We start from the raw sequence: 6,000 nt of genomic DNA on the forward strand, positions 1-6,000 counted from the left end.
TGAGTTTTACAGAAAAAAAATAATTTGTAAGGTTTATAAAGACACAAGGTAGTTTTTTTTTTTACTCAATATGATGGTATATACTAAATATGAAAGTTATATGAACATAACTCCAAAAAAAAACATGAATTTTGTCTAAAATTACCTGTAATATTGTATTATGTGAGTTTTACCAGAATCAGGTATTTTGGTAAGGTTTACAAATACAAAAAATAGGTTTTACTCACTATGACAGTATACTGTCACATTCAATCTGACAGTTATGTAAACATAACTCCTAAACCACACATGCAAAATGGCTAATAATGCCTGGAGAAATGTATCTTTGTGAGTTTTACTAGGACAAATATTTTGTAAGGTTTGTAAAGACACACGTTAGTTTTTTTAACTAAATATGACAGTATAACTGTCATACTACATGCAAAAAATATATAAACATGACTCCAAAACCAAACTTTCAATCCGTCTAAAAATGTCTGTAATATTGAATCTATGTGAGTTTTACCAAAATGAGGTATTTAAAAAAATAGGTTTTACTGATAGTGACATTATAAGTGCCACACTCAATATGACTGTTATTTAAACATAACTCCTAAACCAAACATGCTAAATGGCTAATAATGCCTAGAGAAAGGAATCTTTGTGACTTTTACTGAAAAAAAAATAATTTGTAAGGTTTATAAAGACACAAGTTAGTTTTTTTTTACTCAATATGATGGTATAAATGTCATACTAAGTATAAAAGTTATATAAACATAACTCCAAAACCAAACATGCATTTTGTCTGAAAATTATTGTTATATTGTATCTATGTGAGTTTAACCAGAATCAGGTATTTTGGTAAGGTTTACATATACAAAAATTAGGTTTTACTCATAATGACAGTATAACTGCCTCATTCAAAATGACAGTTATGTAAACATAACTCCTAAACCACTCATGCAAAATGGTTAATAATGCCTGAAAAAATAGTTGTTGTTTTTTACTCAATATGACAGTAATACTGTCATACTAAATGTGAAAGTTATATAAATATATCTCCAAAACCAAACATGCATTATGTCTAAAAATGCCTGTAATATTGTATCCATGTGAGTTTCACTAGAATAAGTTGTTTTTGTAAGTTTTGCAAATACAAAATACTGGTTTTACTCACTATGACATTATACTGTCACATTCAATCTGACAGTTATTTAAACATAACTCCTAAACCACACATGCAAATTGGTTAATAATGCCTGGAGAAATGTATCTTTGTGAGTTTTAATGGGAAAAAATAATATTTTGTAAGGTTTGTAAAGACACAAGTTAGTTCTTTTTTACATAATATGACAATATAAATGTCATACTAAATATTAAAGTTATATAAACATAACTCCAAAACCAAACATGCAATCCGTCTAAAAATGCCTGTAATATTGAATCTATGTTAGTTTTATTAGAATCAGGTATTTTGGTAAGGTTTAAAAATACAAAAATGAGGTTTTACTCATAATGACGGATAACTGCCACATTCAAAATGACAGTTATTTAAACATAATTTCCTAACCACACATGCAAAAATGCTAATAATGCCTAAAACAATGCATCCTTGTGAGTTTTACTCGAACATATGCTTTTTTAAGGCTTGCAATTACAAAAAGTGGTTGTTTACTCAATATGACAGCAATGTTCTTAAAATCCTCTAATAATGCGGAAAAAGCAATACAAATGTTTTTCAACATAATTCCTAAACCAAACATGCAAAATTTCTAATAAAGCCTGTAGACATGTGTCTTTGTTAGTTTTACTAGGAAAAATATATTTTGTAAGGTTTGCAAATTTGCAAGTTAGTTTTTTTAATTCAATATGACTGTATAACTTTCATACTAAATATGAAAGTTACATAATTCCAAAACTAAACATGCATTATGTTTAAAAATGCCTAAAATATTGTATCTATGTGAGTTTTACCGGAATCAGGTAATTTAATAAGGTTTACAAATACAAAAATTAGGTTTTACTCATAATGACAGTATAACTTCTCTAATCAATTTGACATTTATTTAAACATAACTTCCTAACCACACATGCAAAAAGGCTAATAAAGCCTAAAACACTGCATCCTTGTGAGTTTTACTCGAAACATATGCTTTTTTAAGACTTGCAATTACAAAAAGTAGTTTTTTGCTCAATATGACAGTTTTTAAAATCCTGATATAATGCGAAAAAAGCAATAAAAGAGTTTTTCAACATAATTCCTAAACCAAACATGCATTATGTCTTAAAATGCCTATAATATTGTATCCAAGTGAGTGTTAGTAGAATCATTTGTTTTTGTAAGGTTTACAAATACAACATTTTGGTTTTACTCACTATGACAGTATACTGTCACATTCAATCTGACTGTTATTTAAACATAAATTCTAAACCACAGATGCAAAATGGCTAATAATGCCTGGAGAAATGTATTTTTTTGAGTTTTACTGGAAAAAAATATATTTTGTAAGGTTTGTTTGGACAAAAGTTAGTTTTTTTTACTCAATATGATGGTATAAATTTGAAAGTTATATAAACACAACTTCAAAACCAAACATGCAATCCATCTAAAAATGCCTGTAATATTGAATCTATATGAGTTTTAACAGAATCAGGTATTTTGGTAAGGTTTACAAATACAAAAATTACGTTTTACTCATAACGACAGTATAACTGCCACGTTCAAAATGACAGTTATTTAAATATAACTCCTAAACCACACATGCTAAATGGCTAATAATGCTTGGAAAAATGTATATTTGTGAGTTTTACTGGAAAAAAAAAAAAGTAAGGTTTGTAAAGACACAAGTTATTTTTTTTACTCAATATGACATTATTACTGTCATACTAAATGTAAAAGTTATATAAACCTAACTCCAAAACCAAACATTCATTTATCATGTTTGGTTTAGGAGTTATGTTTAAATAACTGTCGTATTGAGTGTGGCAGTTATACTGTCATTATGAGTAAAACCTATTTTTTGTATTTGTAAACCTTACCAAAATACCTGATTCTGTTAAAACCCACATCGATACAATATTACAGGCAGTTTAAGACGGATTGCAAGTTTGGTTTAGGAGTTTGGTTTTGGAATTATGTTTATATTACTTTTCTATTTAGTTTGACAGTTATACCATCATATTGAGTAAAAAAAAAAAACTTTTTTCTTTACAAACCTTACAAAATATTTTTTCTAGTAAAACTCACAGATACATTTCTCCAGGCATTATTAGCCATTTAGCATGTTTGGTTTAGGAGTTATGTTTAAATAACTGTTATTTTGAATATGGCAGTTATACTGTCATTATGAGCAAAACCTATTTTTTGTAATTGTAAACTTTACCAAAATACCTGATTCTGGTAAAACCCACATCGATACAATATTACAGGAATTTTTAGACATAAAGCATGTTTGGTTTTGGAGTTATGTTTATATAACTTTCATATTTAGTATGAAAGTTATACCATCATATTGAGTAAAAAACAAAAAATAATTTGTATCTTTACAAACCTTACAAAATATTGTTTTCCAGTAAAATTCACAAATATACCTTTCTCTAGGCATTATTAGTCATTTTGCATTTGTGTTTTAGGAGTTATGTTTAATTAACTGTCATATTGAGTGTGGCAGTTATACTGTCACTATGAGTAAAACCTAATTTTTGTTTTTGTAAACCTTACCAAAATACCTGATTCTGATAAAACTCAAATGTATTCAATATTACAGGCATTTTTAGACGTATTGCATATTTGGTTTTGGAGTTGTGTTTATATAACTTTCATATATAGTATGTCAGCTATACTGTTAAATTGTGTAAAAAAACAACAACTAAATCGTGTCTTTACAAACCTTACAAAATATTTTTTCCAGTAAAATTCACAAAGATACATTCCTCAAGGCATTATTAGCCATTTTGTCAGATTAAATGTGACAGTATACTGTCATTATGAGTAAAACTAATATTTTGTATTTGTAAACCTTACAAAAACAACTGATTCTAGTAAAACTCACATGGATACAAAATTATAGGCATTTTTAGACATCATGCATTTTTGGTGGCAGTTAATGTGGCAGTTATACTGTCATTATGAGTAAAACCTAATTTTTGCATTTTTCAACCTTACCAAAATATCTGAATCTGGTAAAACTCACATAGATACAATACTAAAGGCATTTTTAGACATAATGCATATTTGGTTTTGGAGTTATGTTTGTATACATTTCTCCAGGCATTAATAACAATTTAGCATGTTTGGTTGAGGAGTTATATTTAAATAATTGTTATTTTGAATATGGCAGTTATACTGTCATTATGAGTAAAACCTAAATTTTGTATTTATAAACCTTACCAAAATACCTGATTTTTTTTTGGTTTTGGAGTTATGTTTATATATATTTCATATTTGGTATGACAGTTATACTTATTTGCTTCTTTGCAAAACTTACAAACTTTAGTAAAACTAAAATATTGTATCTATGTGAGTTTTGCAAAAATCAGTTAATTTGGTAAGGTGTACAATTACATAAATTAGGGGTTTACTCATAATGACAGATAACTGCTACATTCAATTTGACAGTTATTTAAACATAACTCCTAAACCAAACATGCTAAATGGCTAATAATGCCTGGAGAATTGTGAGTTTTACTAGAAAGAAATATTTTGTAAGGTTTGTAAAGAAAAAAGTTATTTTTTTTTACTCAATATGATGGTATAACTTTCAAACTAAATATAAAAGTAATATAAACATAATTCCAAAACCAAACTCCTAAACCAAACTTGCAATCCGTCTTAAACTGCCTGTAATATTGAATCTATATGAGTTTTACCAGAATCAGGTATTTTCGTAAGGTTTACAAATACAAAACTTGGTTTTTACTCATAATGACAGTACAACTGCATTATTTGATATGACAGTTATTTAAACATAACTCCTAAACCAAACATGATAAATGGCTAATAATGCCTGGAAAAAGGAATATAAAAATAACTCCGAAACCAAACATGGATGAGTCTAAAAATGCCTGTAATATTGTATCTATGTGAGTTTTACCAGAATCAGGTGTTTTGGTAATGTTTATTAATACAAAATTTAGGTTTTACTCATAATGACAGTATAACTGCCATATTCATAGTAACAGTTATTTAAACATAACTCCTGAACCAAACATGCTAAATGGCTATTAATGCCTGGAGAAATGTATACAAACATAACTCCAAAACCAAACATGCATTATGTCTAAAAATGCCTTTAGTATTGTATCTATATGAGTTTTACCAGAATCAGGTATTTTGGTAAGGTTGAAAAATACAAAAATTAGGTTTTACTCATAATGACAGTCTTTAATCTGACAAAATGGCTAATAATGCCTTGAGGAATGTATCTTTGTGAATTTTACTGGAAAAAATATTTTGTAAGGTTTGTAAAGACACGATTTAGTTGTTTTTTTTCACACCATTTAACAGTATAGCTGTCATACTATATATGAAAGTTATATAAACACAACTCCAAAACCAAATATGCAATCCGTCTAAAAATGCCTGTAATATTGAATACATGTGAGTTTGATCAGAATCAGGTATTTTGGGTTTTACTCATAGTGACAGTATAACTGCCACACTCAATATGACAGTTAATTAAACATAACTCCTAAAACACAACTGCAAAATGACTAATAATGCCTAGAGAAAGGCATATTTGTGAATTTTACTGGAAAACAATATTTTGTAAGGTTTGTAAAGATACAAATTATTTTTTGTTTTTCACTCAATATGATGATATAACTGTCATACTAAATATGAAAGTTATATAAACATAACTCCAAAACCAAACATGCTTTATGTCTAAAAATTCCTGTAATATTGTATCGTTGTGGGTTTTACCAGAATCACGTATTTTGGTAAAGTTTACAAATACAAAAAATAGGTTTTTACTCATAATGACAGTATAACTGCCACACTCAATATGACAGTTGTTTAAA

Source organism: Nerophis lumbriciformis, linkage group LG06, assembly GCF_033978685.3.
Source record: "Nerophis lumbriciformis linkage group LG06, RoL_Nlum_v2.1, whole genome shotgun sequence".
Classification (NCBI taxonomy): domain Eukaryota; kingdom Metazoa; phylum Chordata; class Actinopteri; order Syngnathiformes; family Syngnathidae; genus Nerophis; species Nerophis lumbriciformis.